This window comes from Coenobita brevimanus, chromosome 72, assembly GCF_032717465.1.
Source record: "Coenobita brevimanus isolate Jiangsu-jjx chromosome 72, ASM3271746v2, whole genome shotgun sequence".
Lineage (NCBI taxonomy): Eukaryota > Metazoa > Arthropoda > Malacostraca > Decapoda > Coenobitidae > Coenobita > Coenobita brevimanus.
This window is the reverse complement of record NC_137025.1, coordinates 19,257,028-19,274,380: the sequence shown is the minus strand read 5'-3', so window position 1 is coordinate 19,274,380 and position 17,353 is coordinate 19,257,028. Positions and strand designations below refer to the sequence as shown.

The window sequence follows — 17,353 nt, the reverse complement described above, 5'->3', positions numbered from 1 at the left end:
GTAATCCAGTACCGGTAGCTACTACCTGTCTTATGTTTGGATCGTTGGCGACTAATCCAGCAACTCTTCTGACCAAGGCCAATGAGGAGGATGGTTAGACAGCCCACAAGACTAAGAACAAGATCTGTCACAGGGCAGATGAGCTGTTGATACTTAAGCCAACAGTCATTTGGCAGGGTAGGTGGAACTCATCAGCCTTGGTTGGCAGTCTGCCTATGAGAAGGAAAACTCCAAATCAAACTTGGATAGTCCTCTCTAGGAACCCCATGCCCCTGTCCATAGGCTAATGGTGAGTTCTCCCCTGACATGGGAGGTTTGGGTGGAGTTTGCATCCCATCTCTGGAAAATCATACGTCTCGCGCAACTAATGCTGTAACCGATACGATTTGCTAAACTGATATATCGCTGATATTTGCATTTTTTCCGGTACCAATATTTACTGTCGATATCGGATATGGACCGAAGAAACATTAAAATGACTTACTGAATATTGTAGCCTTTGTTTTGCCTAATTCTGTGTGAAAGAATGTTATAACCTTGATACAGTTTGGCAGCTTAATAGTCTTACTGAAACCCATTAAAGGTTCATAATAATAAGTGGGAGAGTGGGAAAGGGGGAGAGGGAATTAGGGCCGAAAGCAGTGAGTTGAGAGTGTGGTATACTGTGTAGGGTAGAGATGTTAGTATCCAGTTAGAAACAGTTACTTTTTTCAGCTTGACCTCCAGTCATTAACAGTCAACTGGAATCCCCCCCCCCCTTTTTTTTTTTTTTTTTTTTTTTTTTTTTTTTTTTATACAGTACATAGTCTTTTACCGGTAAAGTATATGATCACACCCTTTGGAGCTTCTTTTGGCTTATCAAATTTTTTTTTAACCATATATTTTTTTCCCTGTGATTGGACATAATGGTCTGACCTCTAAGTCCAGTCACATGACCACTAACTAAGCACTTGGTATTAATATTATAGATCAGTGGCTTAGCTTATCATTGTAGAACATCAGTGCGCTACACCCGAACAGTGTTTGAACTAAGTTATTTCTAGATCCCATGAAAATTCTTGACTGCATGACAAAATAGAGCCATGCTGTATTTTTTCAGTTAAACAACTTAGGAAAAAAAAAAATTTCCCCAATTTTTTAAGTACTGTATGTTTCAAGGCACCGAGGGGTTTGTGACGAGGTTTAAATGCAGTGGAGTAAAACAAAAAAAAAAAACAAAAAAAAGGAAGGCTTCAATCCTTTATTCTGAAGTAAGGTAAATATGATTTTGTTTATAAAAATAGTATATGGCACCAAAGAAATAATTTTTCTTTTTTATATCATCAGGCTCACTTCAGATAATATCTGCAAAATACTTCCGTATAATAACATGTAGCCAAATAGACTGCTTGTAATACAGTAATGCACATTTAGCAAGCATAGGGTATAATCTCTGCTTGTAGCTACTAGTATGGTACCATACCAGTAATCTATGTACGGTATGTTAATAGAGTACAAGGCAAATCCTGCTTTCTGTTAGCACATTATAAATTCTGCAGTCTTCCTGATGTAGGCTAATCCTTACAAATACAATATGGTCCAATATGCTCACATACATAAAAAAGCAGACTTAGTTAGGCCTATTTCACCATGTTTGACATTACTGCAGTATATATACAGATATTTAATATGTACTTTTGTAAAGTAAGCATACCAGTATAACTTAGAAGTTTAGTGGCATACACACAAAAAAAAATACTTCTTTTCCCTAATGGCTTCACCCTTACATATATTTTCATACAAAAAAGTAAAAAAATCTGGTGGCCTTCTCTTGGAATGGATAGGAACTGTAGTTATAACCAGTATGACTTCCTGAACTTAAGCTATACAGTTCCGAGACAGCTCATCCCTACAGCAAGCACACCCCTGTCTTTTTAATAGCTGCAGTCCTGCCCTGAATAACATCTATTACACATTTGTTCTGAATTACACAAACCGTCTTGGGTGACTTGGAAGGAAACGTCATTTGGACTGCCCCAAACAAAGCGGTCCTTCTGGCCTTCCAACGCCTTCAGAAAATGCACTTCAAGGCCCTCTTCCACTGCACATTCAACCTTCCCAAAACAACCCTTATATGATGTGCTCTTCTAACCTCTAGATGTATTCTTTTTTTTTTTATTTTTTTATTTTTATTTTTTTTTTTATGTGACCGACTGTGGGCATAGGCTGCACAGCCTGCTTTCAAGGCCCAGTAGTCCTCCTACGTACCGTACACCTCTACATGTCACCACTTCGGTGCTAACACCCACTGTCCATACTGAATACATGCTAGGGCTGTCTCATACAGGACTGGTGTATTGGTATTAGCGGGGGTATTTTTACGACATGGCGACGGGCCTTCTGGTAGATCAGTAAAGTCTGATTTTTCTGAAATTCAAATCCTTAAACTGTTCCCTGCCTCAGCAGGATTTACAGCTATCTTGACTACCACCCAGGATCCCTTCTCAGGTTAATGCTGTTGATCTGTGTACTGCATTGCATTTTCAGCCATGAAACTCTCTACACCAATCGAGTCGTCACTGTACCAACATGCTGGGGTCGTCAGTATTAGAAGATTCATCAGATGACACGTTTTACGCCTATTCTATAGCACAATCTGTTGCAGAAGTCTGAGTCATGGGCACTGATCCAAAAGTCTGAGCATTAATTACTGGTACTGCAGATGACTGTGTGGCATTGGCATTCATTGTGAATATTTTCCTCAATTCTTTTTTTCCCCCTTTTTTTTTTGGCCTCTAAATCCTTTCTTGCCTTACTCTCCTCTTCCAGCAACTCTATGGCTGCAGATACAGATAGTGCAAATGTTTTATCCCTTAGGGTCATTTTGCACTTTGGACCTTGTGTTTTTCATGGTGAAGGAAACCATTTGAAGTTTTTGAATGCAGGGCTGATGATGGATGTCTTAGTCCTGTTCTTCATGTCTGGTGACTGGAAAGTCTGTCTTGAAGTGAAGTCAGTGTTGTACTCAGCCATGTTTTTCACTAGAATACACTGCAGCTTGTCAGTCAGTGCCAGATCACACATTGGTGCCTTCTAATATACTACAGCAGTAGCCATGTGTGTGTGTATATTTACATATTTGTGTTTACCTATTTGTAGTATACAGGAATTGAGCAATGCTCGTATTGTCCTGTCTCCATATCTACATTTATCTAGTCTACTTTTACACACACGAATTTTTTCTCCAGCACCACTTTTTCATCCAAGTCGTTCCAAATATTTATGTACTTACCTAATATACCTAATTGTGATATACACGAAATATGCTATACTCGTGGGTTCCCGTCCCTGTTTCTCAGTAAGCCAAATTTAGCTATAAACTCATTTAAGTTTTTGGACTGGACGATCTCTTTGTCCAGGCTATTCCATAAGTCTATACTTCTGTAAGGAAAGCTATATTCCTAGATATCCTTCAAGCAGCTTGACTTTTTCAATTTCATTCCGTGTCCTTTTGTTGCTCTCTTATCCCATACAAACAGATCTTCTCGGTCAATTTTATCTACTCCTATCATGGTCCTAAACACTGCAATCATGTCTTCCCTCTTTCTCATTTCCTCTAAGGAAGGCAAATCCAGCTTTTCCAGCCTCTCTCTGTATGTTAGATCTGCCAGATTGGGGACCATCTTGGTTGCTATTCTTTGTATTCTCTCAATCTTGTTTATATCTTTCTTTTTGTGTGGGGACCACACTACCGCTGCATATTCTAACCTGGGGCGGATCATGGCCACTATCAATTTTTTCAACATCTCCTCATCCATGTAATGAAATGCTACCCTTATGTTAATCAAGAGTTTACACATCTCTCTAACTGTCTTGTTAATATGTTTTTCAGGTGACAAACTATCTTGGACCAGCACTCCCAAGTCTTTCTCTTCTCTCATTTTTGTGATTAATTCATTACCCAACAAATAATTCAGTGATGGCCTCCTGGTACTTTTACCCATTTCCAATATTTTACACATCTTTACATTAAATTTCATTTCCCAAATCCAGCTCCAATCATGTATCCTATCCAGATCCTTCTGCAGCATTTTACAATCCTCCTCAACCTCTATCTTCCTCAAGATCTTTACATCATCAGGAAACAGACTTGAATAACTGTTCACTCCATCTACCATATCATTTACGTAAATCAGGAACATTACTGGCTCCAACACCGAGCCTTGAGGTACTCCACTTGTTACTTCCCTCCATCCAGACATCCTATCCATTATTAATGTCCTCATTTGTCTGTCTCTCAAAAAGTCTCTCATCCATTCCAGGAGTTTCCCCTTCAGTCTTCCTATATATTCTTGTTTCCAAATTAGTCTCTTATGAGGTACCTTGTCGAAGGCCTTCTCTAAGTCTAAGTACACACAATCCACCCAACCATCTCTCTCCTGTACCACGTCAATCACTCTTGAGTAAAAGTTCAACAAGTTGGAAATACATGACCTTCCACTTCTGAATCCAAACTGACTTTCAGCCAAAATATTCATCTCTTCTAGATATATTATCCGTCTTTCAGGATTCTCTCACAATTTTGCGACCATGCTGGTTAGAGACACTGGTCTATAATTCAGAGGTTCTTCCCTGTTTCCTCCCTTATAAATTGGTACCACATTTGCCCTCTTCCATTCTTGTGGCACTTTCCCCTCATCCAAAGAACACACGATTAAATTGTGAATTTTATCCGCCAGTTGTTCTCTGCATTCCTTCAAGTACCCAATTAGAAATTCCATCAGGTCCTGGGGCTTTCCTTACATCTTGAGTTTCCAGTAATTTATACACTTCCTCTACCTCCACTTTTATATCTTTTATCACAGGTACATTTCTGATCACTCCCTCCCCTTCCACAAACTCTTTTTCATTAGTGAAAACCGATTGGAAACATTTGTTCATTATTTCATCTTGCATTGCTGCATCTTTATAGACCTCTCCCTTTACTTTCAGTTTGGTGATTCCTTCCTTTTGTTTTGGTTTGCCATTAACAAATCTATAAAACAGTTTGGGTTCATCCTTGCATTTGTCTATTATACCTTTTTCAAAATTCCTTTGTTCTGTTGTTACCTCTCTTTCTCCTGTTGTTCCACACATTATCTCTCTTTTTTTGCTATCATACACCTTCTATTAAACCATTCCTTTTTCCTCTTTTCTTTCCCCCTTACTCTTGGTACAAATTTTTCCACTCCCAAATTATAGAGGTCTCTAAAGATATCCCACTTCCTCTGTATCTCTCTTGTTTCTCTGAATTTTCTCCAATCCATATTTTCAAAAAATTTTCTCAATCCTGTAAAATTTGCTTTCCCAAAGTTGTATCTTCCTTGTCTATGAAGCTCGTCTCTTGGCTAGACGTTCCCTATTATCATCTGGAACTCAATGAGCACATTGTGTGTGTGTGTGTGTGTATGTTTGTATATTTTGAGCAGTCAAAACTACACATTCAAATCGCACCAAAATTGGCACAAAAATTCGCTGATGTAAAAAAAACTTGGTCCCATCATGATCGAAAAACTTTTACTATATTTAATGAGCGATAACATTTTGAACAAAAAACGCTGCTCCCGGAGCCCGGCATAGGATCTCCAGAGAATTTTTTGCCCAGAGGTAGAACTAAAATAAACCGTAGCAGTAGCCGTGTGTCTGTGTGTGCACTTCGGACTTAAGTTTGGACAACTTGGGTTCCATTCCCGAAGCTGCAAATAACACTGTCAATTGGTTAGCTGCAAAATATCCAAGTGACAACATTACACTAGAACAGCATATAAATGCAAGAGTCCTCTGCAGGAGGAAGTGCGAGGGCCCCGAAGGGCCCACGAGCACTTGGGTAGATTTGTATAGGTTTGATGGCACTGAAGTCAATAATCAAACCACTGTGGTCGACTGACCTACCACTGTGGCTGACTGATCCACCATTATGGCCAACTGATCCACCACAATGGCCAACTGATCCACCACTGTGGTCGACTGATTCACCACTATAGCTTTCTGATCCACCACTGTGGTTGACTGACCCATCCCTGTGGACCAATCCACCACTGTGGCTGGCTGATCCACTGCTATGGCCAAGTGATCCACCACGGGTCGACTGACCCATCACTCTGGTCAACTAATTCACCACTGTGGCTGACTGTTTTATCACTGTGGCTGACTGATCCACCAATGTGGCTGACTGATTCACCTGTGTGGTCGACTGATCCACCACTGTTCAACTGATTCAGCACTATGGTCAGTCACTGATCGGATACCAATGCAACCTTTTACAGTATTTATATGTATATATTATATTTTTTAAATAACAGACCGGAGGAAGGAAAAACAAATGAATAAAAAAATATAATCCATACACCAGATTACTGGTGTCCTCTGTTCATAAAATATCTGTAACAGTTAGACTTGAACAGCTGTGGGTTGAAATTTGGAGGGAAACAACTCTGGGGAAGCGAGTTCCAGAGAGATGCAGTTCGGGGAATGAAAGAATTCTGATAGGCAGAAGTTCTGCAATATGGCTGAGTGAATTCCAGTCATGAGCGCTACCAGATGTCTGTGTAGCACGAGGGAAGGCATGGAGAGATGGCACCATGGACGCAACTTCATAAAAAATATCTGTAAAATTATGCAAGGGAGGCAACATTCCCTCTTACTTGCAGGGGAGGTAGTTTATTTGTAATGGCAGGGTTGTTAATGATTCTAACAGCTTTGTTCTGAATTTTGTCTAGTTGTTTTAATGCAACCTCACCACAACCTTTCCACAAGGGTGAGCAATATTCAAGCTGAGAGTGCTCATGACTCTTATTAATTATAGCTAACTGCTCATCAGTGAAGAAGTTACGTACTCTGTACAATAATCCAAGTTTCTTTGAGGCGGTTTTAGCAAGTGATCTGACATGAGAGGTCCAGCTGAGGGCATTGTTAAGTGAGACGCCAAGAATTTCAATACTTTTGTAGATGAGAATATTAGTAGCACTGAAGGTCTATCTATCTATCTGTCTATTGCTAGATGCCATAATCCCGTAAGGGGTGGCCATTTGACTTTGAGTTATTTGTTTTACGGGGAGGGGCACTAACCCTCCACCAACCCACTTGCTGACACGTAGGGAGCACATATGAGTTGGTTATATGGTTACCACCCAGCGTTGTAAATGGTTTCTTGGCTTACAGGAAACCATTTGGCTTGTCACTCAATGTAAAGCCACCTGTAAAGGAAAGAAAAGCAATAAGTGACAAGAGAGATGGGAGAAATAGGAAGAGAGGACGACAGGCACAGAAAAAGAATGATAAAGGCTAAGGAAGAAGTAGGCAGCACTACATCAAGTGAGTGGATGATGGTCGCCACCACCTAGCACTGAAGGTAATGTATAAATATGGCAATATCTGTCTATTAGTAAACTGTATATATTTAGTTTTACTAGCATTAAATGAGACAAGGTTGTTTTGTCCCCATTCACTGATCGTAGATAGATCTTGATTTATGGAGATGGCTGTACATAAGAGTCCTTGATATACGAAAGGGATAGGGACCAAAAAGAACTTTTGTAATTCGAAATTTCGTATATCGGAACGATTTTCCTCATTGAAATACACATATAAATAGGGGGATGCATCCCAGGACCCCCTCGGACCCCCACCTAAACTTCACCTCCCCTCTATTAACCCTTTAAGTCCGGGTCGGGTCTTAAGACGGGTTCTCTTGATGGATTCCGGGTCGGGACTTTTGAGTAAAAGAGCCTCAGGCAACGGGTGGCATCGTTTGATACCCCCAACCTTCCACGTTGCACTCAGAGGGGTCTGGGCTCTGACGTCATATGTAAACAAACCTGCTGGTACAAATGTACCGGGTTTTAGGGTGGATTTTTTTTTTATTTTCGCATTTTATGCTCAAATAATTACCTAAAAATGACTCATAAATCATAAGATAATTTTCTACAAACAAATATATGCCTAAAATCCTTCAAAAATATGCTGTAATAACAGTACATGTGACCGATTTTTTTTTCACGTCCGCAACGCGCTGAGGTTAGGCAGCGCGATTGTGCGTAGCGTGGAGTTAGATGGAAGTCTTCACTTTTCGCCCTCAGCACAGTCTTCAGATGAGATGGCAGAACCGGACAGCAATTTGCAGAACTCTGAAGTGACTAGTAGACTTGATGAAGAGAGGGAAGTGCATGACATCACCGATTTTGAAGGATTTTCCGACAGTGATACACAAACTCCGTCAACCTCAGGGGTATCAGTGAGTAGTGCTGGCGTGAAACGTAAGTTATCGCCAGGTTTGGAGTACGATAGTGATGACCAGGAGAGTGGTAGTGACAGTGAGGGGATGGCACAGGAGAGTGGTAGTGACAGTGAGGGGATGGCACAGGAGAGTGGTAGTGACAGTGAGGGGATGGCAGACAGTGACAGTGATGGATTTATTCCCGTGAGTGACGAGAGTGATGATGATTCAGACCAAAGTGGTGATGATGATGATCCCAGGGTGTGTGACCCTCCCCGTAGGCCTGGTGGTATTGGTAGTGCTGGTGGATCTGGGTTTATCAGGGCAAATGGTGATAGATTCATACCAAATTGCTATAGATTTGATGCAACTCGCAGTGGAGTGACAAGGGCTGCTGGAGTAGACAAAAACAGTTCTGAAATGGAGTATTTTCTCCTGTTTTTTGATGGTGAAATTCTTGATTATTTGGTACAAGAAACCAATAGATATTATCAGTTCATGAAGGACAAACATCCTTTTTCTCCACACAATAAAATGAAACGTTGGTATGATACCAGTGTACCTGAAATGTACACATTTCTTGCACTCACTCTTCTGATGCCACAAGTAAAGAAGCAAAATGTTCGTGACTACTGGAACCGAGATCCACTGATTCATACCCCAATATTTCCCAAGTACATGCCCAGGGACAGGTACCAGCTACTCATGCGATTTATTCATTTCACAGACAACAACCATCCCAGTACTGATGACCGCCTTTGGAAGGTTCGTCCAGTAATTGAAAAGATAAGGGAGCGTATTCGCTCCTTCTTTGCACCCTATCAGAAACTTGTTATTGATGAAAGTCTCATTCTGTTCCGTGGCAGACTTATATTCAAGCAATACATTCCCTCCAAAAGACACAGATTTGGAATAAAAATTTTTGTTATTTGTGACTGCCTAACTGGCATAGTGTTAGACATTATAGTGTACACTGGCACTGATATTGATGTACCTGCAAGAGATCCCCTAGGATTTTCTGGCTCTGTGGTAAAAAAATTGATGGCACCATTTCTGAACAAGGGACATGTTTTGTATACTGATAATTGGTATACTTCCCCATCCCTGTGTAGTTTCCTTCATGATCATAACACTGGTAGTTGTGGGACAGTCCGGAAGAACAGGAAATATCTTCCAAAGTTTGGAGGACGTAGCGCTCGAGGAACCTGTGAGCTCTACAGAAGTGATCCTTTGCTGTGTGTCAGATGGACAGATAAACGGGAGGTTTGTATGCTGAGCACCTTCCATCGTGGCAACTTGATTCCATCAGGAAAAGTGGACTATAGAACAAAAGAACCAGTCCTCAAACCGGACGTAGTAACTGATTACACAAAAAATATGAGACTTGTTGACAAGTCGGATGCCAAAATAGGTACTGTGGAGTGTATCAGACGTACCGTAAAATGGTACAAGAAGTTATTTTTTCATATGGTTGATTTGTCAATGCTGAATGCCTACCATATGTACAAGGCAGAAACCCAAAAGAAGAAGTCACTGAGGCACTTTGTTCTGGAAGTGGTGAGACAACTGCTCACCAAGTATGGAACACTGAACAAAGACCGTCCTGGACGCCACTCTGAACTAGCTGCTGACAGACTTGTAGCAACGGGATTCGCCAATAGGCACTATCTACAAAAGCTGCCTTCAACACATACCCGAAAGACTGGACAGCGATCATGTCATGTCTGCCTTCATTCTGTGAGAAAGCCGCGGAAGAACAACCGAGTGAGCACATGGTGTAAAGAATGTGGTGTCGCACTATGTTTTGAGTGTTGGCGTGACTACCACACACTTGCAAAGTTCTAGCCAAACAGAAGTAATGGATAACAAGAAGAAAAGTTTTGTTGAATGAGAGGAAATAAGTTCTGTTCTGATTAGTGGAAGCACAGGTAAAAGTTCAGAAGTTGAAATTAGTTTTTTGAATATGGAAACAAGTTCTGTTTTGAAAATAATTGTACACAGAAGCAAGAAATAAGTTTTTCTAATAAGAAAAGAATGTTCTGTTCAAACTATAAGAAGAAGAAAAGTTTTGTTGAATGAGAGGAAATAAGTTCTGTTATAATTACTGGTAGCATTAGTAAAGTTCAGAAGTTGAAATTACAATTTTTTGAATATGGAAACAAGTTCTGTTTTGAAAATAATTGTACACAGAAGCAAGAAATAAGTTTTTCTAATAAGGAAAGAATGTTCTGTTCAAGCTATAAGTGAAAACACCAGATAGAAAAAAGTTGTTTGTTTACTTTCTGCGGCATCCTCATGGATTACCCATACTGCATTCATCAGCTTCATCAGCTGTAATTTCAGTAATGGGTAGGTAAAATATATTTATTTTATTATTTTTATTGATATTTCATCATTATCCATCATCCCAAACACATAAATCATAAAAATATGACATGTCAAATTTCCCGAAACTTTTGCCTCCCGGGGCATGTCTGCGGATTCTGAATTGCCTCACAGAGGGGTTAAGAAGTAAGCAATACCTGTATACAATTATAGAGAAGGAGGTGGCCATATTTTTGTACATCTCCTTTTCCTTTGTCACAGTTCCAGTGGTGGAAACAGCAAGGCCTAAAGCACGCCCAATCTCCGAGACTCCCTGCCCCTCCTCATGGGGTCTTATAATTTCCAATTTCATTTTCAGAATTAGAGTACGGTGCTGCTGCTTCTTTGCAGCAGGCTCCCCCAATGCTGGAGATGATGCAGGGTGCTTGGGAGGCATGGTGAAACAATACGAAAAGGGAAAGGGCTGCAAAAATATCCTCACGTACAGTGAGGCTTGAGGAGAGGAGGGAAGCACACGAAAATTTGTTTACCAGAGAGGGGTTAGTTCGTTTTCTCTTGGCAAGCGAGTGCGGCGCCATGCACCGCGCCCATTTTGAAGTTTTTCATACAGTATTCCATTAACCCCTTCATAGTTGCCGGCCTTGAACAACACTTCACTGTTTTGATGTGAATGAAGTTGAGTTAGGACATCATAAAAAACTGCAAACAATTACGGGAAGGGAACAAAGGTCACTGGTGTGTGTACATAACCCTATTCTACCATCCCATCAGTCAGGCGTTCTCTTCACTCCACGCCGATGTTTACATGCTTATGTTACATGCGCCCTAATTTTGAGTAAGTTTCTTTCAACAAGAGAACATAATTTACCACCCTCAAAATTGTCAGAAAAATATAGAAGACAAACTAGAGGAATATGAACTGAATTGGTATGGTCTTTAGGCTGTATGCTTACACGAAAGATTATGGGTGTTACAATTTTAAGAGACGTTATGGAACAAAAATATTTGCTAATCAGAAAAAAATTACTCTTTCGTCCCACATGTTCTCGTAGGTTAGCATTCAGTTCCACATTCTTTGTTCGGTATCACTCTTCCCAATAATTTTTCGGACTAACTGAGTAGTTATTTCTGCTCCTTAGGGTTAGTGTACATTTACTGCTCATTCTTTTGTTTGTTTTTATGTGTATGAGTGAAAGAGAGAGTACTGATACAAACAATGATGTATTCCATTATCGCTTTCATAGCTGCTGGCCCTGAACAGTGCCTTACTGTACTGGTGTCTGACGTTGAGTCAGGGTAAGCTAAAAAAAAAACTGCGAGCAATTATGGGAAGGTAATGAGGGTCACTGGTGTGTTTACACAACCTTACTCTCCCACCTCCAGCAGTATGGCTTTCACAGTTCACTTCGTCCCAGGTGTTTTCGGCCGATGTGTACATGCTGATGTGACACGCATCCTAATTTTATTCATTCTTACACGAATCATACCAAATCACAGGATGGGTTAAGGGGGGGGGGGAAGCCAGGTGTGCCAGATGAGTCTTTTCATATATGTAAGAAAAAGAAATTGATTTTAGAACTTTGAAAAAATGGTCCCAAGACCAACCACAGGAGCACACAAATATCTGAACCCACAGCCATTGAGGGGGCTAAACATACGTTTTACGTTAAGCAGTAAAAGCACCTTACCAAATCAGTTCTTCGTGATAGTCTGTTATATTTTTCAGATTATTTCTGGTTTGGTAAATACAGTAAACGTTTCTTATTAAATCTGTTTCCCGTCATTTTTAGCTGTTCTGGTGTGACAACTCTTGTTTACTTCATTAACATAATGGCGGCAAGGACTGTTCTTCCCTAAGTGTTTAACTAAACCTGGTCTAACCGAGCTTATCAGTACCTAATAGTTTTAACCTAACCTAATCTCCAGTTGGGAAATTGGGAAACGATATCCACTTTTAAGCACTTTGAGTTTCTTCCACTGCGTTGGAAAAGATCGTAGGGGAAAGTGACGATAATAACGGGGAGGAAAATTTTCAGCAAGAAAAAGTAATTTGCCAAACTGAAAGTTGTCAGAAAATTACAGAAACAAGCTGGAGGATTATGAATTGAATTGGTAAGGTTTTTCTGCTGCTTTAAGTGTACGATGAAAGACACAGGTATCTTCCCAAAGTCTGACGAATATAGCGTGGAAAAATCGAACCATTTGAAACCTGCACTAGTAGAAACAGGGTTTTCATTGTATTTCGCCTGGTGTAAATTTTCTTCAGACTGAACTGGGAAGATAGTTGTCTTTCATTGTACATTTACTGGTAAATAAATCAATCTAAGTGCTGTATTTCTAATTTCCTCTCAAGAGTGAGAGTATGATGCTGTTTCTTCTTTGCACCTGGTTCCCCGGATGCTGGAGATGATGCAGGGCGCTGGGGAGTCATGGTGAAATTACGAAATGGTGAAGAACAGCGAAAAACAGCGTAACATACAGCGAAGCTGAGTTTACGGGAAGCCTGCGTTGGTGCTTTATTGAGTATCTTAGAGTGGTACGAAGCGTTGTCCAGAATGAGCAGTGAATGGGGTGGGATGTTTGGGAGTAACTGGTCTTCGAACCATGCTTTGAAAGTGTGTTATTCATTGATTGGTGGTAATCTCCTCTGTTACCATTCTGAGATTTGAACATGTTCAAACCTCCACGCACGAATCCATCCTCTCCGCCTGCGTGTATAATGATAAATCTGGATCCTCTGCCACTTTTCACCTTCGGGCCCAGTTTTCCATCTGCAGTTGTCCAGTATTTATTGACACTCTCATTTTGATTAACTCAAGTCTCATCTATGTAAATCTCTTGCCATGGGTTGATTGATTCTCTGTTTTCTTGTATTTTTCGTTGATAAATTGCTCGTGCCAAAGCAATATCACATCGTTCCATCAGAATTCCTTTATCTGATTTCTTGAAAGTATATCCATTCTTTCTCAGGAGTCTGTGAAGGCTTGCTCTTGATCCCTTAAAATTAATCTCCTTTACAACTCTGTCTTGTCATCTCCCAGGAGTCAGTCAGGAGGTGCTGTGACCTGAGATGCCAACTTACAAACTCTTGATGAGAGGCAAAAAAAAAAAAAAAAAAAAAAAAAGTAAAATAAAAGGAATACTATGCTATTAAATCTAAATATACAACGAATAACTGGTCCAATACTTTTCGTTTATTTTCAGTGCTTTGTAATTAAAAAAAAAAAAAAGTTGCATCCAAAAACAGGAACCACAGTTCATATTGACCTGTGAGCATAGCAGGTCACTTATACCCATTCATTCATTGTGTGTGTGTGTGTGTGTGTGTGTGTGTGTGTGTGTGTGTGTGCCTCTTGCCCTCAGGCCTTATCCCTGGCCAGCCTGTATTCCCACAGGTCGTTAAGTCAGGTGCGTTCGGCTTTTGACAGTGACTTTGGAGTAAAATAGACGATATTCTACCTTCATCCTTCCTGAGACAGACTGTAATATTCCCATCTCCAAAAATATTGAAATTCTTGGCGTCTCACTTAACAGTGCCCTCAGCTGGACCTCTCATATCAGATCACTTGCTAAAACCGCCTCAAAGAAACTTGGATTATTGTACAGAGTCCGTAACTTCTTCGCCGATGAGCAGTTAGCTATAATTTATAAGAGTCATGTGCACTCTCAGCTTGAATATTGCTCACCCTTGTGGAATGGTTGTGGAGAGGTTGCATTAAGACAACTAGACAAAATTCAGAACAAAGCTGTTAGAATCATTAACAACCCTACCATTACATATAAACTACCTCCCATGCAAGTAAGAAGGAATGTTGCCTCCCTTGCATTGTTTTACAGATATTTTTTTGGCAAATGCTCAGACAAAGTTGCGTCCATGGTGCCACCTCTCCATGCCTTCCCTCGTGCTACACAGGCATCTGGTAGCGCTCATGACTGGAATGTCACTCAGCCATATTGCAGAACTTTTGCCTATCAGAATTCTTTCATTCCCCGAACTGCATCTCTCTGGAATTCGCTTCCCCAGAGTTGTTTCTCTCCAAATTTCAACCCACAACTGTTCAAGTCTAACTGTTACAGATATTTTATGAACAGAGACACCAGTAATTTAGTGTATGGATTATTTTTTTTTTACTCATTTGTTTTTCCTTCCTCCGTTCTGTTATTTAAAAAAATATATACAGTAATCCCTCCAGTATCCGACGTAATAGAGCCAAAGGCATGTCCGTATAGTGATCCTGTCCGGATATTGGGCCCCAGCCTCCTGGACTTGTACTTATGGACCCTAACTCAGAAAAACACCTATACAACTCAATCTGGACATTCATTGCACCTATTTAAGACCCAAATCACACCAATAAGGGGCATAAAAGACTGAAATAAATGCAAAAGAACCATAAAATGAGGTTTTAGAGGTGAGTTTATACAATATTAAACATTCTGGGTACTTACAAGTCCCTTGCTCCTGGACTGGTTTGAACTGCCAGTTTGCAGTCCACAGTTAATCCTCTGCACTCTAAATTCAAATTTCTTAACACTGCACAACACTGTAAATTCCCGTATGTTCTAGTGGCGAGGTATTGCAGTTTATTCACAAAAAACAAGCACCTGTGGCTTGCACTGCTATAAGTATCTGCTCTCGATCGGAGTTTAGCTGTGACTGTTGATGATGGTGGGGTAACAGAGTTGCCAGATTGCAATGGCCACATTACAAATCTCCTCAACTTTCATTACCAAATTTAACTTTTCATTACCAAATTCGTAAAGCTAGCATTTATTCTTCACTAATTATATATATAAGTGGAAATACATGTAATCACTCTCCTTATAATTAACACCATGTTGATTATTTTCACACTATGTAGGGTAGCAGATTAATCAGAGAGAGCAAACAATCCACCATCTCCATCCTGTGTATCCTCATACATGTGAAAAGTCCATTTGGTAATGCATTATTCTGATTCATTACCAAACGAATTTTTCATTACCAAATTGGCCCATACTTGGTAATGGAAAATATCAAATGGCAACCCTGACAGGGGAGGGGGGAGGGGGAGGGGGAGGAAGGAAGGGGCGAAGGGACCATGGTGTAACAGCTGTTCGGCGCCACGCGGCAATTTCAAATTACGGAAGGGAAAAAAGTCGGATTTTTTTTCGAATTTTTTGTGGTTTTTGTCCCATTTTGGGAATATTGGATCCCAGGACGATTATGTCCGGTTAGTGGGGATGTTCAGATATTGGGCGTTCAGATATCAGAGGAATGACTTACAGTATGTATATATATATATATATATATACATACAGTACCCTCGCGTCCAACGCGCGTTAGTCCAGTACGATTCAGGTTCAGCACGGAGAGCAATTAATTAGAATTATTTAATATGATTTAATTACTGCAACACGAGTGTGTTGGCATAACACGCACAGAGCTCCGAGAAGTGGGCGAAATCCGCAGAGTTCACTCTAACACCATCACCCCCGGTCCAACACAGCCATACTGGACATTCCCATGATGACGATAGCCAATGAAAAACTTCTGATCAAGTAGCCTTCCCCACCCGCTATCATGACGTGATCGTGATGCTGCCCAATTAAAAATGCTTCTGGTGTCACGTGATGTTTTGTATACATTTCTCCCGCCACAGAGCCACTCAGTCGCATAATTGCATTGGAAGGTGCTTTTTTCTTGCTGCATTTTCTGCCCTTGTTACTGCATTTTACCCTTCTCACGACGCCTAGGAAGCCATCTAAGAACCCCAAGAAGCGTCGGCACCTTCCTCAGGCCACCAAGCTAGAAAGCATTGAGAGGAAGAAGAAATGGGAGAGGAAAGTTGACATTGCCAAGGCCTATGACATGAATGAAGCCAACATGATCATAATAAAAAACTTAAGACAAGATCCTGGCAGCTGAAGGCTATCGCACGGCTCTTCATACCAGGTTTGCCGAGAATGTGATGGTAAATCGGAACGGTAACGTGGTAAAATTTCCGACGATACCACGGGCATTTGGAATTCATCTGGATGGATTCCTGCCGAGCATACGACGAGGAAAACAGTGTGACCAAAACCCAGGCGACTCAACAGAGAATGTATTGTACTACAGCATTGAACATTTAGCTTGACACTGAATACATATTAATATTTTAGAATAAATATCAATCGTTTTGAAACCCTTCTCATCGGCATGTGTACCGGTTTATAAACAAAGTTGCTTCTCCTTATTCTCTACCGAGTCAGCGACAGCGATCACTCTCCACAGTCACGAGATGGGGCTCTGGCAACAGTGTGAGAAGCATGCACTTTGCCGAGGATTACAGGGCTAGGACAGGCAGAAGCAGGACCTTCCATGGCTGTGGACGAAGATAGTGATTCTGAGTGTGATTTCGAAGGATTTATGAGGGATGTTTGATTTCGAAGGATTTATGAGGGAGGTTGAGGAGGAGCAACAGCCATTACCCGCTAGTGACGCCAGCAGCCATCCTCCGGGGACCCAGTAGGACTAACTACAGCCTTGGATACCACCTTCCATTCCCAGCAAGCCCACCAACACTATCCTAAAAGGTTAGCTATCATTCATAGCACAGTACCATTTATTATAATTACAGTAGTACCAATATATGTATAGGTATATGGTAGGTATTTAGGGTGACTTTTCCGAGGGTTGCTGACATAATTCATTTTTCCCCATAAGCTCTATTGTTAGTCCCAACATGTTTTTGGTCCAACACGTGACCCATGCATGACAATATTACCGTGCTGGACGCGAGGGTATTTTATATATATATATATATATATATA

General features: G+C 40.7%; 1 protein-coding gene across 1 annotated transcript in view; it reads left to right on the top strand.

The window, feature by feature from the left end:
• The window catches only part of eIF6 (eukaryotic translation initiation factor 6), a 142,677-nt gene that overhangs the window by 10,771 nt on the left and 114,553 nt on the right, over window positions 1-17,353 (top strand). The window lies entirely within an intron of this gene.